An 18,576-nucleotide genomic window follows, 5' to 3' on the forward strand; every position below is an offset into this window, starting at 1 on the left:
TCCGTACTCTTTCGCTGCCTGATCGCCCTCAGCATTTCTTCAGCGCTCGGACTGACGGCGGCGTTGGCAGAAGGAACAGCTCCCTAGTTGACTGTAAAGAAGAGCTGTGCAGCCCCAAATAGGGCAGACAAATTAGATGCGCCACGGCAGGTAATGGATGGAGAAGGAATCAAGTTTTAGATAGAAAACTTATATAGGGAATAGAAACGAAACATGCATACGTGTGTGTACACACACACACACACACACACACACACACACACACACATATCCAGAGTTATAAAAATTCACAAATCTTTATCCTTAGAGAGGTAGATATTTTTGGCCTGTGTAAGACAGTTGTGTCTTCACACAACCCCCAATGATCACTCCTCAGAAGTGTTTTTAACGGACATTGTATTATTTGCTGTAAATCAAGCCACCAGGGAGCGAGCTGCGCTAATATAATACGTGTGCAGAAAGGTGCTCTAAAAAGAGAAAGAAGCCTTTCCAGACTCAGAGGACGGTATGCCCTCCCCTCCGCCCCGCAGCTAACCTAATGGTGTTCTGTGATCCCTCTCACCCCAGCTCACTCCGTCTGTGCTGCGGGGAAGATTAAGGATCCGCCTCCTTTCCCTCTGTTGCCTTGTCACTGGAATTAATTGCAAGGTTAATTCTCTCAGTCCTCCCCCCAGTTTTCTCCTGTCTCCCACAATGCTCCATTTGAAAGTGAGGACCTATCACAAATGACAGAAACTGATCAAAGAAAATAGATAATTTAATTTTTCCTATTTAGGCAACTCATAAAACTCTTAAGCAAAAAAAACATATATAAAAATATTCCAATTAATATAACTATTGTAACTACCTAATAGAGGCTTGACTTTTTTTACATTATCACAATAGCTTACATCCTTAATATTTTATTAAGAAACACATAGATGTATTTCTCATTTTAAAGATTTTAGTCTTTTTCCAGTGTTTAAATACTAGAAAGAGTCTTAGTATGTAAGGTGAAAATGCCAATTCCTTGCAAACTTCGAATTGAATATTATTGAAACAGAGCAATGTCAATCTTGTAAATATTGTTTAATTATTTATAACTGTCTTATTGGTAAGAACTTGAAGTTTAAAATGATTATGGGGTAGTAACAAAAAATATCACACATCCACCTTTTCCTTTCTATTAAGACATGATGTATTTAACAATGTTGTGTTTATGAAACTTACAGCTGAAAAATGTTTCATGAAACTGAGAGTAAAAAGCATTTCTCATGTGTAAACATTAGATCTATTCTATACAAAGAAAATAATGTACTTGCAAATAGTGAAATTTCAAAATTGGATGAAGACTTTGCAAAAAAATGAATAAAGGAGATAATGTGGTTCATTCTATAACCACTATTTCACTCTTCATAAATGTAAGTAGCAAAAGGATTGAGGATCTAAGTGTAAGTATCTTTGAATGGACTAGAAAAATGAATGATGTCCCATGCTGTGAATAACAGTTCCATGAATACTATGTCGTCTTTATCAAGAAAACGTAATCCTAATAATGTTTTTAAAGAATCAGGTATACTTTTCTAAGTGAAAAATCTGACTTAATTAATCTAAAAGTGTAAAATTCAAATATCCCACCCTATTAAAGCATTTTTTAAAAAGTATTTGTTAGCTACCCTGACATTCTTGTTCATTTGACTATTGACCTGAGCGCCTCTGAGTTCTCCCCTATGAAACAGTCCCTTTTCATAGTAACATTTCAAAAACTATAGTCATTTTCTTTAATTTATTTAAAGTTATTTATTTTGAGATCTTTTTTTTTTTTTAGAAATGAATAGTACCAATTTTGTTAATTTACCATATTTAAAAAAAATAAATCAACTGTGGTGGTTCTTTGCTTTCTAATTTTTTGCCATCCACCTTAAAATATTGATGCAAAAATTGACACATTTGTTACTCTCAGCCAATATTAAGAATAGTTAAAAAAAAACAAAACTCATGTCTTTTCCTTTCCAGATTGTGATTGGTAGCTATCAATGTGATGTCATCATATTCAACAACTCCCCATCATTGCTGCCTACATTTTAGATGTGATTTGCTCAATCTAAATAATAGAAACATGTGTGTTTTAATTTGCAGTTGCTATAGACACAAAGTTGCTCAGTTTTATTAATGTCTCTCTTTACTAAAGGAGATACTTTCTTCCCACCTCCAGTAATTAAAAATTTTCAGAGAAAGTGAAAGGAAAGTAAAACAGTTTAAAATAAGCCTATATTAAATGAGTTTTAGATACAAATCAGATTCTAGTGCAATAAACATTATGAAAAGCAAATATGTGTAATTTTACAAGGCCCATTTTTTAAAAGCAATATTTGGTCTGATGAGTTTTCATTCCATGGAAAAAGGATGTGAATGGCAAAGGGCATGAATTTCAGCTTATAACCAATTTGACATTTCCACATGTTTCCAGATTCATGGCTGAGTCATAGATGATTGACAGAGTGAGAAATTCTCTCTTCCATTACCTTTATGAGCATACCCCAAATCGATCCTCTTATCTCCACATCTACTGCCGCACCTTAGTCCAAACCATCATCACCTCTAGCGTGGACCATTGCAATATCCTTCTAACTAATCTCCCTGCTTCCAATGTCACCTCCATACACAATTTATTCTCTGTAACCAACAGCCAGAGTGCTATTTTAAAAACATAGGTTATATCTTAATACTTCCCTATGAATGGTTTCATATCACACTCAGAATAAAATCCAAACTATACACTATTAAAAAAAAAAGCCCCATTTACCCCAGTCCCTGCCCACCTTGTTCTACTGCATTCCCTTCTCCCACCGCTACTTATATGTTTTTCACGCGCTCAACTTGTCTCCCCTGGAGAGCTTCGGTTCCAGCTGTCCAGCTGTTCCTTCTGCTAGAAATGTTCTCTGAGTCTCACAAGGGAACCATCTTGGCAACATTTAAAGGCTGCCTGTTCAGAGTAGTCCTTCCTGACCACTCAAGTTAATGGAGCTATCTGCCCACAAGAACCTTTGTTTCAAGTAAATTAATAGTGTTTATTTTTTTAGAGAAGCTTTAGGTTTACAGAAAAATTAAGCAGAAAATATAGGAAGTTCCTATATACTCCTCATCCCCACCCATAACACTCAGTTTTCCCCATTATTAATGCCTTGCTTTTGTGTGGTACATTTGTTATAATTGATGAGTCAATACTGATACAATATTGTTAACTGAAGTCCATAGTTGGCATTAGAATTTACTCTTTGTGTGTCCTATGGTTTTTGACAAATGTATAATGACATGTATCCGCCACTATAGTATCATACATTATAGCTTCACTGCTCTAAAAATCACCTGTGCTCCACCTAGTCACCTCTCCTATCCCCCTAAATTTCTGGCAACCACTGATCTTTTCACTGTCTCCCTATTTTTGCTCTTCAAGAATGTCATAACCAATATCACCCCTATAAATTTAATTTAAAAAAAGAATGTCATATAGTTGGAATTATACAGTATACAGCTTTTTCAGATTGGCTTCTTTCATTTAGCAATATGCATTTTAAGTTTCCTCCATGTCTCTTAATGACTAGCTATCTCATTTCTTTTTGTTGCTGGAATAATGGAATATTTTAACAGTATTTCTTTATGGTATGTGTTGAAATGTGCCCTCTCTACAAAAAAATACAGAAGTCCTGACCCCCGTGAATGTGACCTTATTTGGAAATAGAGTCTTTGCAGATGATCAAGTTACAATGAGGTCATTAAAGTAGGCCATGATCCAATACGACTGTATCCTTATCAAAAAGAAAAATTTTGACAGAGACAGAGACACAGGGAAAATGCCATGTGAAGATCAGAGTTATGCTGCCATAACCCAATGAAGGCAAAAGATTACCAGCATACCACCAGCTAGTACAGAGACACGGAACAGATTTTTCCTCACACTCCTGGAAGGAACTAATCCTATTTATCCCTTGCTTTCAGATTTTTAGCCTCCAGAACTGTGTGATTATTAATTTCTGTTGTTGAAGCAATCCAATTTGTAATACTTTCTTATAGCAGCTGTAGGAAACTAATATACATTGTATAGATATACCACAATTTGTATACCTGTTCACCTATTGAAAGACATCTTGGGTGCTTCCAAGTTTTGTCTGTCACGTATAATACTGCTATAAACACTAATGAGCAGGTTTTTGTGTGGACATAAGTTTTGAGCTCATTGGAATAAATATCAAGATGGTAATTGCTGTATCTTATGATTAGCTCTATAAGAAGCTGCCAAAGTATATTCTAGCATGGCTGTAAAATCAAGCATTCCCGCCAAAAGTGGATGATGGTTTATATTGCCATATCCTAACCAGAATTTGCTGTTGTAAGTATTTGGGATTTTAGCCATTTTAATAGGTATGTATTAGTATCTCATTGTTGTTTTAACTTGCAATTCCCTAATGGTATATGATTTTGAGCATCTTTCTATATGTTTGTTTGCCATCTGCATGTCTCCTTTGGTGAGATGTGCACATAATTTGCCCATTTATTTTGATCAAGTTACTCGTTTTCTTATTGTTGTAAGAGGTCTTTGTATATTTTGGGTACCGCTCCTTTATCAGATATTTGTTTTGAAAATATTTTCTCACAATATATGGCTTATCTTTTCATTTCTTAATAGTGTATTTTGCAGAGCAGAGGTTTTTAATTTTGCTATGATCTAATTTATAACTTTTTCATGCATTGTGCTTTCATTGTTACCTAATAGGTCACCATAAAACCTGTCACTAGATTTTCCTCTATGTTATCTTCTAAGGGTTTTATGGTTTTACACTTTACATTTAGATCTATGATCCATCTTGAGTCCATTTTTGTGGAAGGTTTAAGGTCTGTGTCTAGATGCATTTTCTTTGCATGTTGATGTTCAGTTGTTCTAGCACAATTTTTTGAAAAGACTATCCCTTTTCCATTGAATAACCTTTACACCTTTGTCAAAGATCAGTTGACTCTATTTGTGTGGGTCTATTTCTGGGCTCTAGTCTGTTCTCATGACCTATTTGTCTATTATTTTACCAATACCACACTGTTTTGTTCACTATAAGCAGCTATTTTTTTCCACTTTAAACTCTTATTTTAATATTTTTCTCATGTATTCATGAATGTACTATTTTTTATTCTTGAATGACAGCTATGAAAGCAGAGAACATCTCCATTTTGTCCATTTCTATGATCAAAGATCTTAATTGACATTTAGAAGGTGAATGAATAGTGTTTTCTATTTTAACCTACTAATACCATAGTTAAATTATTTCTGAATGATTATATTTTTGCATGCACACATATATTCTGAGAAATTCTGAAATTTGGGTTTCAATATTTTATTTTTTTAGGTCTGCATCCTAATAAATATTTGGTCAAATTCCACTAAATCCTCTACTTAAACTAATTCCACTATTATTAAACATCATTTGAACAATTAGCTTCTACTAAATTCCATGCTTTATATTCTGATTCTTGGAAAACTAACCTTTGTAGAAATAATGTACTCAGTTGTACTAACATTTTTATTGTTTGGTGGCTATATATTTGGCACTCTTAAGTACATGACACACAAAAGTGACCTTCGTTATCCCTTAAACCGATTAAACCTATCAAGGCAAAAGAGGTATGGTTAGCAGAACTCAGACTTCAAAAATGAGGAAGGTCTTAGGGCAGGGTGCCATATTGGGTGCCTATAGGACAAGGCTGATAACGTGAACCTGTGAATTATGTTGGTGTAGAAAACAATAGGGACCATGGTGGACATCTTATGTGGGCAGCTACTAGAGTCTCAGGTATACGAGATCTCAAGTAAGCTGTTGCAGAATCTTTGTAGGATTTTAAGAGAAATCAGAAATCCATATTTTTATATAAAATCTATTATTTAAATATAGGCAACTAATAGAGTGTGTGTGGTTTGTTTTACTACTGTGGGAATTTTAATGAAAACACCATATTATTAGTGAAAAGGCAAATTACACTGGTAGAAATAGAGACAACATAGAGATACAATAAAGGACTTATATCTAGACTATACAAAGAACTTGTACAAATCAATAATAAAGACTTAAAAAATAAGAGAAGGATTTCAAAGGCACAACATCAAGGAAGATATTGACATAGTCGATAAACATAAGATGCTTAATGTACTCATCAGAGAAATGCAAATTAAAACAGCAATGACATATACACCCTCTAGAATGACTAAAATTTTGAAAACCATAACACAAGATGGTTGCAAGGATCTGGAATTATCTTACATTGTGGTAGGAGTTTAAACTGGAAAAACCCATTTGGGAAACTGGCAATATCTACTAAAGCTACACTTATTCTATGACTCAGCAATCTTATTCCTAGGTAAACACCAAAGACAAATGAGTACATATATCCACTGAAGACACGTACAGGAATATTTGGAGCTGCTTTTTCCCTAATACCCAAAAGTCCATCACCAAGAGAGTGGATAAATAAAATATAACATATTCATTAAATAAAATATTACACTGCGATAGAAAAGTACCTGCGATATGTAATAACATTGATTAATATCACAGACATAAGAATGAGCAACAGAATTGAGAGACAAATGACTAGAAACTAACTGTATCATTCCATTTATATAAAATTCAATAATAGGCAGAATTAAGCTATGATGATGGAAGTCAGAATAGTAGTTATCTCTTGGGTGGAGCATATCGACTGAGAATGGATGTAGGAGAGCCTTCCATGAGTCTTGTCAATGCTCTATATCTTGATCTTGGCAGTGGTTGTGTGTGTGTAAAAATTATTTGAGTCGTGCACTGAATGTTTAATGACATAATATAGACATCCAGCAGAACGGCTAAAATTAAAGAGACTCACAGTACCAAGTATTGGCAAGGATAAAGAATAACTATAACTTTAATGTACTATGCACAGAAATTAACACAAAAATTTTAGGAAACTGTTGGCAACATCTCCTAGATCTGACTATTCACATAACCTATAATGCACAACTCCATTCCACATGTATGTGACCACCAAAATACATATACAAGAATGTTTACTGAATAATTATCCATAATAGCTCCCAAAGGGAACAACCATGTTTATCAACTATAGAATGAATAAAAATGTGTTACATTTATAAAGTGAAATGTTATACAACAGTATAAACAAGTAAGCTAATACATAAAAGGTAATGGACAAATATTGTAGATATTCAGTTGAACAAAAGAAGCCATACACAAAGAAGTATATAATGTATGATTCCATATATATAAAATTCAAAAACTGGCAAAAACTAATCTATGATGTTGGAAGTTAGGTTAGTAGCTACCTTTAGGGAATAGTAAAGGAAGGAGAACAAAAGTTGATTCTGGGGGATGCAAATAATAGTCATCATATGATTTTCTCATTCCCTTAAGGTATGTTACAAAATCAATTTTAAAGTATATTTTTAACAAATTAACTTCCTCATTTTACAGATAAAGAAACTAGGCCCCAGGGAAGCTTAAAAATATTCAAGTCACACAGATTGGAAATAAATCTGGTCTCCCACTGACTAGCTCTCTGGTGGGTTTTTGGTTTTTTGTTCTGTTTTGTTTTCTTGGGATTTTCTTTTCCATGACAAATCTTAGTAATTTGTTTAGTTTTTTATTTATGCCACCTCTTATCATAAGTAAGGAATGAAATTTCAATGCACTGGTCATCATTTGATACAATAAAGAAGGTGAGCTTGAAGTACCATACACTTTTCTAGTCCATGTGCAGAGTAATGGTCCAAACCAGTGTTATGGTCCCCAATGCTTGGGTAATGGTCCAGGTTCTTTATTCACCTTCATCACTGGTGGGAAGTGGATTTACATGAGGGTTATAAATACAGTATGGTCACCATCTCCCCAGAGAAAAAGGCTGGACCCGATGTGGAGATGGGGTAGGTGATGAACTCAGATGCCTCATGCTCTTCAGGAAAGCAATTATTATATTCACTCCTAACCCAGAAAGCTCAGTGAAGTACATGAGGGCTTTCCACCTTCGATCTGAGGCCTCCTTGCTATAGGCGCCACTCAAAACAGGCCACCCAAGCTGTGGCCAGACTAAGATATCTGGGCCCCTGCTGCCACCACCATTGCTGACCTGGACCATCACAGAGCTAAAGGGTAGCAGGTCTGCGTTTTCTAATTTCATCAGAAGTATATGTAAAAGAGATTACAGATATAATCTGATTATATCTGTATATAATTATATGATTTAAATTATCATGATAGCATGACTAAAACAGCTACAAAATTTTTAAATAAATTCAGCAAGCAAAATACTTTGAAAAAGTCTTCAGAAACTACTATATTTAAAATTATTTTAATATAGTTTTTGGTTTCCCAAACACTTCTTTATCTAATTTCTTTCATTTTAAATTGTCTTATTGGTTTACTAATTGCTTCTTTTTCTCATACTGGCTTTTTTCTTAACTTTTATCCTAATATTTAACTGAACAGTGTTGAAATAAGAAAAGCAATATTCTTCAGTTGCCTAATATCTAACTCAGTTCATGTCTCAAATAGAGCTATTCATTCTTCTGTTTGCCTCTAGTTAGCACCTGATTCTAACTCAAACTCTACCCCAGGGAACCAGCTGTGGCCAGATAGTGCTCACTGAAGGGCTCAAATGAGAAGTTTGTGAATTACGAAGTGCCTGATTCCAGGTTGCCCCAGCTGCATGGATACATTTACCAATCTCTCTTTTTTCTTGATCTTAACTGTCAGTGAAATTTTATACTAAGGGTAGCTACTATTTCAAACCAGTTTCTTACACATATAGTTTACACGTGCAGGTATAGGAAGTCATGGTAAATAAATGAGACCTTTAGTATTTTCACAGTGGTAAATCTGAAAGTAAATACAAACTTCCAGATGTGAAGCCCCCTCTGTGTGTGAGGAATATGAAGAGAGAAAGAAGAGAAAAGGGAGAAAGCATGAAAGAGCTTTCTTTTTTAGCTTCATCTTTAAAACCCTTAAGATAGTGGTGTTTCCTCCTGAAATGAACTCAATAGAGTTAAAGACTGGAGAATGATTAAAGTATCCTGTGGCCTTAAAGCAAAAAAAAAAAAAAAAAAAAGTAGTATTTTGAGTACTACCTCCTAACAAATCAAATAACAAAGAACCAGATGATGACTTAATCAAAGTTAAGAAAACAATTTAGGATAAGTTTCTCCCAGACTTAGATTCAATAATTAATTTTGCAAAAAGATATCAGTAAATTAGACAGCTGAATTTGTATTGTGAACTATGAGAATATAGGGCAAATGATAAGAAATCAAAGTAGCCTCATAGATTTATTTTTAAAGTATTTTCCAAGATATGCCTCAAAGTAAAAATAAAAAGTTGCAGTTCAGTGGCTTGGATTAATTAAAACAACATCATAGAGAAGCTATTGATACTGACTGACATCCTGAGTTATCAAGAGAAAGACACAGCCTTCCCACAATAATTCAGAAAAACACAAACTATCAACTAAGACTTATCTATAAGTCTCCAATTATAGAGAACCCCAATCCCATTTCACACTCCTCTCTCTTCTCCAGGAAGAGTCCCTAAAGCACAGGAGATGGAGAAAGACTTCAGATGACAGAATCATAAACAGGAGTCCTTGCTGTTTACATAGCATTTTGCTGTTCTCATTTCAGTATTTCTAAAGCTATCGTGCCAGTTTGACAAAACTGTGGAGTGAGAAAAGAGCCTTGCTGACAGCAAATGTCAAGAAATGTGGCCACCATCATGTCTTTTGGCGCTCAGAATCCTGATAGAGTCTGGAAAGACGGCAGAGTAATTCACTGCAGGTGAGACTCTCCTCTGCTTTTCCTGGAACTTGCCATGTCAGATTCAAGAGCAGGAACCATTCATTTGAACACAAGTTGCCTTTTCCTAATCTTACTGTTTCTGATTTCCAGGTGCCATTCTTTTAAAAGGCAACTTTATTGTTTATAGTATTCAAATTTAAAATAAATCTCAATATAGTTGAAATATTATAAAATCTGTTCTCATTACTTTTGAGATGATAGAAGATGATATAGGTTCTTAAGACCAGCAGACAAAAATTTTCTTTTTTTTCTTTCTTCTCAATCAAACTCTGTATATTGAAAAAAAAGATTACCAAAAACTCACTATCAGCATACACTGAGGGAAGGATGGAGAGGAAATATTTATGGGGTGCCATTCACACTCCAGGTACTTTACATTGATTATGCCATTTCATCTCCACAAAAATTGCTTTAATATAGGTGATATAACTGAAGCTCAGAGAATTTAATTACTGTATCCAAGGTCACAGAGTTAAGTGACAGAGCTAGAATTCATGCACATGAAACTCAAAGCCTAGACTCTTTACGCCATGTTGCCTTCTAATCTATATCATTCAGCCTCTTTGGATGATCAAAAGATAAGCCAAAAGATAAGGGGCTCCTGCTTTTATCAAGCTTAAAATCTTCTGGAGGAAAAATAGCAAGTATGAGATGTTTTTACTAAATTAGGGACATGAGAACCAAATGTAATGCATAATTCTGGATAGGATGCTAAGTTTCTAATAATCAATAAGGGATATTTGGGGATCATTAGAGAAATTTAAATTGGAATAATATTAGATAATATAACTGTATCAGGTTAAAATATCTTGGGTGGTATGGCGGTTATGTAGGTAAATGTTTTTAGGAGATGCAAGTTGAATTATTTAGGAGTAAAATGTCAAAATGTTTAACTTATTTTCAAATGGTTCAGAAGTGTGTGTGTGTGTGTGTGTGTGTTATGTGTGTGGAGAGAAAGCGAATGGTGTAAAATGTTTATAATCATTAAATCTACATAGTTCTAAGTGTATTTTTTTTTTCTGTTGGTGGGGGAAGACATGTGGTTATGTAATGCAGCTTGCAGTTGCAACAGTATTCACACATATTTCTAAAAAAAAAGAAAAGAAAAGAAAGAAAACTGCAACAGTTGTAGTCAAAATCAAGTCATGAGACCAGTAGGAAAACCATGCTGATCTCACCCTTGATAATTTCTTTTTTTTTTAACTTTAAGAATAAAAAAAATTCTTATTTTTTTTATTAACGCCTATTTTTTTACAAAAGATTGAAGTTTTTAGATTAAAGGTAACTGATCATTTTAACACAAGGGAATCGTAGATACAATATTTTGTTCCAGACAGGACACCTATATAATTTGCAGGGCCCAGTGCAAAATGAAAATAAGGGAACTTTTGTTTAAATATTGTCAAGAATTTCAGCAAAGCAATAGCAGAACATTAAAGCAAGTGTGGATCGCTTCACAGTGGGGAAAGCTGTATGACCACACAGGCTACAAGTCCTTAAAGCCAGCCTTATTACAAGTAAAAATGCTGAGTATGTCACAGTTTTCTTTCCATAATTATAAAACTCCATAGTCATTCAGCCAGAATATTGTATTGAACCACTATACCTGTGTTAAGAATCATAGTTGAAATAAATGAGCTCTACAAGGTATTAATTCTATATATTCCATAGTTTTATTAATATTATTCATTAATACTATTTATTATATGTTGTATTCCAAATATAAACTCATATATTAATCATTTATGTCACATGACCCAGGGCTCTTATATCTTATATGAAAGGTATATAAAAAGAGTTATGCCATCAGCTACATAAAAAGTCCTTTGTAAAATGAATTCAATCTTCTAAAAAGTGTCCATGCTTTCAAAGGAAAGAAAACTGAGAATGTAATCTAGCAATTTAAAAATAATATACCAGAAAACATGAGTTTTTACTGTGTTTGTTTTCACATTTTTAATTATATATAGATGAATTGTTTGTAATATTTGCATTTGTGCTGTCAGATTGTCCTGAACTGGTTATTTGCCTTGTGATCTTGTAGTTTCTAGAAAGAAGTGGAACTATGAGTTTTTGTCTTAGAAAACTCATGCTTGGAGTATACAAATCAAACTAATAAACACTGGCTAATAAGTTTATCTTCTTAACATTTCACATAGTCTTTTTATGTCACAGAATTTCAATGAATTGGAATTTTCTGTTGTTGAAATGTTTATCCTATAAAATGTTCTTTTATTAGGATAATTTTTCATTTCCTTTTACCTATAAGACTGTTTCTTTAGTCTTTACATGCTTCATGTAAATCAACTGCACAAGAAACTTGCCAACACAAAAAGGTCTTAATGAAAATTTAAGTTTTATTTTTTTTCATAAAATGCTTTCATTATGAATTAGACCATATTGGTTATAAGACACAATATCTAATTAACTTCAGATATAAATATAGTTCCATTCCTCCAAAAAAAAAAAAAGGCTTCATTTCCTGACTTCTTGCAATAACGAATATTTCATTATAACTCTTGAGCTTTGTATTTAATCTTGCTGAAGGTTTCTAGACTTCCATATTAAAATAAATGCAAAATGCAAGACCAATGCAATTATCAGGGATGATAGGCATACATCTGGTGATATTTCAAGTAAGGCAAAATCCCTGAAACATATATGTATATTTAAATTTAAAAATAAAAGAGGACACTTCATATAGCACTTTCTATTTTAAATATGTGATAACCACATATTTCTTAGTTCTCGTAAAAATACCTGTTTTCAAACATCAAAAGAAAAACAAACTCATGGATATAAAGAAGAGATTGGTAGATGACAGATGGGTGAAATGGGTGAAGGAGGTCAAAAGTTACAAATTTCCAGTTACAAAATGAATAGTCATGAGATGCAATGTGCGCAATGGTGACTATGATTAATAACAGTATTGTACATTTGAAAGTAGCTAGAAGAGTGGAACTTGAAAGAAAAACAATTGTAACTGTGGGGCAATGGATGTTAACTGGACTTCACTGGTGATCATTTTGCAATATATAAATGTTGTACACTTGAAATAATATAATATTATGTCCATTATACTTTTATAATATTATGTCCATTATACTTTTTTAATTAATCACACTTTAAAACTTCACTAAAACACTATGCTACCAGAAAAAAGATAAATACGAGGAGAGATAGAAAATAGTGAAAACATCTGAAAGAAAGTATAACAAAAATTTTTATTTGATATTGGCAACATATAGAAGCAACAGAGAAGAGAATATTAATAAATAAATGACAAGAATTAATTAGCAATTTGTGGAAAAAATAATTTACAAACACAGCTCATACGCCCTACACCAATCTAAATTCCTGATGGATTGTTGAGTTAAGTAATAACAAACATAGAAAATGTATTTAAATACAGATCACTAGAAGGATGACCTATCTGTAATGTATACAGTTTATTCAAATTAAGAACTCCAACAAATAAGTGTACAAAGATAATAAATAACTTATATTAAAGGAATTTAAACCCATTTAGAAAGTCACATGCACTTCAGTTTTAATACAAAAGAAATGCAATTAAATTAACCTTGAGGTAGCATTTTAATTTCTTTATATGGAAATAAATTAACATTAACATCAGAACACAATGATAGTGACTTTGGGGTCAAATTGACTTACTCTGATAAGACTATCTTTACCTATTTTTTATAAAATGAAAACTATAATCCATATGAAGAATTCTAGATTTATTCTTACCATATCTCTGAATTCTCTCATTTCTGAGAAATTCATATAAGGAAATTATTTAAGTTTAGAAATTTATATATAGAAAATAGTTTATCACAGCAAAAAGTAATTGAAGAATATATAAGGTTTAATGATGAATACTAAATTTAATAATTTTGTATCCACTGCAGCCTTCACAATCTTCCTTAAGACATTTTAGGAAAATTGGCAACATGATTATAATGGTCATGTGGAAGAATAAATGTAGGAGAATCTCTAGAAAGTGTGGGAGTACTTTTCTGGTAAATATTAAAATTGATTGTAAACATTTGAATATACTATTGGTTAAAAAGCAGCAAGGATACCCTCATGGCTTAGACTTTGAGAAAGGTAATTGAACAGTATCTTTCAAAACTTCTAAAAACAAGTGTATTACTTAGCATAAGAAAGTTATTTTTTTTAAAGACCCTACAATATATAATAACTCAAAAACAAAAGAAATTTATTTTTCAGTCAACTAACCCCTGAGATAGGTGTTCCTGGGCCAATCACATGATACCTAAGAGGCACAGGTTTCTTCTGTCTTTCATACCTCTTCCTCTGCTGCCTCCAGGCATCCCATAATAAAGAGAACTTGGAGGAATTACATCTGCTTGTTAATATCCTAAGCCCAGAGATGACACAAAAAAGTCACACTCTTCTATTCCATTGACTAGAACTCAGTCACATGGCCATACCCAACTGCAAGTGAGGCTGGGAAATGAGCTTCCTAGTTCCCAGGAAGCAGAGAACAGAGATTCTGATAGATAACTAGCAGTCTCTGTGATAACATACACAGTCTATGATCCAGCAAAGTCATCTTTGAGAATTAATCCTAAAGAAATAATTGTACATATTTATAAAAATGTATGACAAAGTATATATTAACAACATTCATTTTAATAGTGAAAATAATCTCTAATGATAATAAATTATAGTACATCAAGTGATATACTATATATGCAGACATATTATATATAGACTAGTGATACTATTATAAAACAATTTTTAAAAAATTATAACATAACATTAACTGGAGGAATAAAAAATCAAGTACAGAACAATAGGGTATAATTCAAGTTTTGTTATAATCAAAACTATAAATAAATATAGATGTAGTTACACGTATAGATTCATACATACATGAGAAAAATAAGAATGCATGTTTCCCCAAAGTGAATAATTCTTTTTTGTGTGGCAGAATTCAGGAGATTAATTTTTCATTTACTTGTATTTTCTGTAATGATTAAGCATTTCCTAAATCATTAAAGTAAAAAATAAAAAATAGTAAATTTAAAAAATATGTTAAAATATTGACAAGTTTTATTACATATTAAGATTAAGCACAGTATACAGTACATCATGATTATAAATATATATTTTACATAGGCATGTATATATACAAACATAAAGATTATAAAGACACTGTATAAATATGTATAAATTTTTAAGTTTTTGATATTATAATTTTCCAATATTTTTTAAAGTTACATTATTTTTATTATTAATGGGTTGGATCTTTTAATGAGAAGAAAAACATCATTTTGAATATAATTGCAGTTTGCTCTAAAAGCCCTAGTAGGACTACAAATTATTCTGAGGAACAGAATTACTTGTATTCTTTAAATGAAATTGGGAAAATACTTTTGTTGTCGTCAGTATTTCATTGTGAAAGTTAAAAAAACTGGCATCTGCTTCGATATACTGTGTAATGGGTTAAATGATGGCCCCCTCAAAAGATATACACATGCCCTAATTCCCAGAACCTGTGAATGTTACCTGGAGATGTTTTTTGGAAAGAGTATCTTTGCAGATGTAATTAAGTTAAGAATCTTGAGAAGCAGCCATCCTTAATTACCCAGGTGAGCTCTAAATCCAATGGCAAGTGTTCCTATAAGAAACAGATAAGAAGATACAGGGAAGACAAGGACATGTGAAGGAGGCAGAGATTAAAGCGATGCAGCCACAAACCAAGAAAAACTCAGGAATACCTGGAACCATCAGAAGCTGGGAGGAGGCAAGGAAAGAAATTTCCCCTAGATCCTGGGAAGGAGCATGGACAGGCTTGATGACTCCTTAACTTCAGACTCTGGCTTCAAGAACTGTAAGAGACTATATGTCTGTTGTTTTAGACAACAGTTTGTGTTAAAATTTTCCAGCAGTCATGGGAAACTAAAATAGAGTGATTATAGAAAATGAAATAAATTACTCTGCGTAATAAAGTAGAAAGAATATTTTCCTAATCATGAGAGAACATGCTTGGGAGGTCTTTGAATAGGGAGAAGAGGTGGATATGGAAAACGATCTCCAGGGAGAAAATAATCTGGCATAAATTGACAAACAGGACTAAGGTTGGTATAACCAAGAAGCTGATGGGTTGTGCTGCTCTTCAGTAAAGATTTCTTATTGAAAGAATGGTCCTTTAGGGATTGAAAGAACAAGGTTCGTATCCCATGCCTATAGAGAAACAAGATGGAGAAGAGAAAGCAGTGAAGGGAAGGTGAGAAACAGAGAAGGAACCCAGAGTTCTGCAGCAGCATGAGAATAGCAATGAGTAGTAGTGGGGATGGGGGTGGGGGCACAAAACCCTGAAAACCTTCAAGGATTTAGAGGAGGCTGGGGACCTTTTATATAGTACATGGGATGGGAATCCAGTGATTGCCTCTAGAGAGTAAAGAAAAAATGACTACAAGGACTGCTTAAGGCCAAGGGATTACAGAATCACTAGGCACACACAATAGAGGTTTGGATTACAGAGGGTGAGGTCAGTTTTAGCCAGAGTTCAGTTCCAAGTTTTCTTTATAATCAGTCACCTAGGGCCACATTCCCGATCTTATTCTTTCTCTTCCTCCTCCATCTCTTCCAAGCTATGATATGGATTTTTTTTTTAGTATGATGTAATAGTCAAATTAAATGCAGTCAACACCAATGACTTATTACCACACCTCAGGTTGTCACTATGAACAAACTATCAAAACACAGAGATCATGAGCACTCAAGTGAGGAAAAATAATAAATCAAAGATGGGGAAAATATGAAAAAGGAAATAATGCAAGTAGAAGAGGGCAGTAAAGTAACAGAAGCTGTGGAAATGCCCAGGGGAGTGAAAGGGTAGGATGATATAGTAATAGAAATGTGGTAAAAATCAAATCAACAATGAGGTAAGGAAAAGTTGTAAGAGACTGGAAAAGAGTTCAGCAAGAAAAAGGAGAAGTGGAGAAGAAAGAAAGCTTTGAATACAGAACACCATATTATTATCATAAGGCAGTTTATATTAAACATGAATATTTTTAGAGTCTATATAAAATCATTTCAACTTTCTGGCTTTTAATGAGAAGTATAGTCAATTTAAATTTTCATTTAAATAACACATTCCAAAGATCATAAAATTTTAGACTCAGTCAGGATTTATTACGCTCTAAGAGAAGTTAGGGACTTTGGAAATGCATTCATTCCCTTATGACATTTGGCTTTTGCCACAGAACCAGGTGTTGCTAAATGACTCCATGACCTAAAAGAGGTCATATATTCCTTAAAGTGAACACTCACTCTTCAGGAGCATCTTTCATATTAAGAGGCCCAGTTCAGGTTTGTAGAGAAAAGCTGATAATGAAACAGCACTTGATTGCTTCTATTTTGAATAAATAATTAACCTTGTCTAGGTTCAACATTAATTTTGTTATTTATGTGAGTTAATATAAACTCTAAAAAACAAACTATCCCATGTTATGTAATTTGAAAAATGTAACTTTGAAAACTTATAGTCACCCATTTTAGTTTCATAGAAAAGAAGTTCTTTTCAAAAAGATGAGATGTGAAGGTGATGAATATGTAATAATGTTTTCATACACTTGCCAATTTAATGTGTTTGCATAAATATTTAATACATCAATCTTTTCAAGAAGAACATGTTCTGCATTTCAATGTGTCTTTTCTTTTTCATTATGTTGGCCTATTTCTAAAGTCCCCAGAGAAAATTTTATTATTAGGTGGACATTTCCAAGTGATCATATCTCCTTATTTTGTGAGTATATAAGAAAATGAAGACTCTATGCAAAATCATTGTTATATATGTATATGTGATTTATAAAAGTAATATCTGCTTTAGGTGATTTGTATTATAAAAGGTATGAAAAGGATAATCTGAATTAAATATTTAGAATAAAGCAAATGTGTTGAATTTATTTTAAATTTCAGTCCAAAGTGGTTTTTTGATAGATGCTGACACTAGTTTTTTTCTAAGTTTGAAGTATGCATATAAAACACATGAACTAAAATTTTTTAATGAAATTTAGTTTAGATTCATTCAAATTATTATCTTTTTGAGGTTTTGTTCTACTAAACACAATTCCTCATTACACTGATCTCCTAAATCTCAAAATAAATTGTTTTCCTAATAGCCTTCACAAAACATATATGCCTGATTACTCCATTAATAGGTCCTCTCGACTGTTGTTTATTTCCTTATATGTACTTTTTGAGGTTATATGTCTGTATACACATATAATTATTGTTATTAAAGTATAGTTTACATATATTAGATTCAGGCATATAACAGTGATTTTTATACCTCTTTTTCTCCTTCACTATTTTTTCACGCATAACCGCAGACCTTTCCCCCACCTCAGCAACAATCAGTATGTTCTCTGTATATATGTGCTTGCTGCTTTAATAACCATCCATTTTATCCCCCATGTTGCTAGTCTTGTTTCATTTTTCTCCACACATCATCTACAGGGGTATATAATTTTGAAACAATACTGAAAATGTTTGTAAAACAAAACTACAGACCAAATATCAACTACTGAGAATTTGTCCAGGTGCTACTTAAGCTTAAGAGGCAGCCTGCTTTCAGTTTTCAACTTGCCTGCAAGTCCTGAAGGTCAACAAGACATAGCCAATCCACCCAGGACACTGCAGGAACAGATGGGCATTGCTTTCCTCATAGAGAAACT

Source organism: Pteropus medius, unplaced genomic scaffold (assembly GCF_902729225.1).
Source record: "Pteropus medius unplaced genomic scaffold, Ma_sr-lr_union100, whole genome shotgun sequence".
NCBI lineage: Eukaryota > Metazoa > Chordata > Mammalia > Chiroptera > Pteropodidae > Pteropus > Pteropus medius.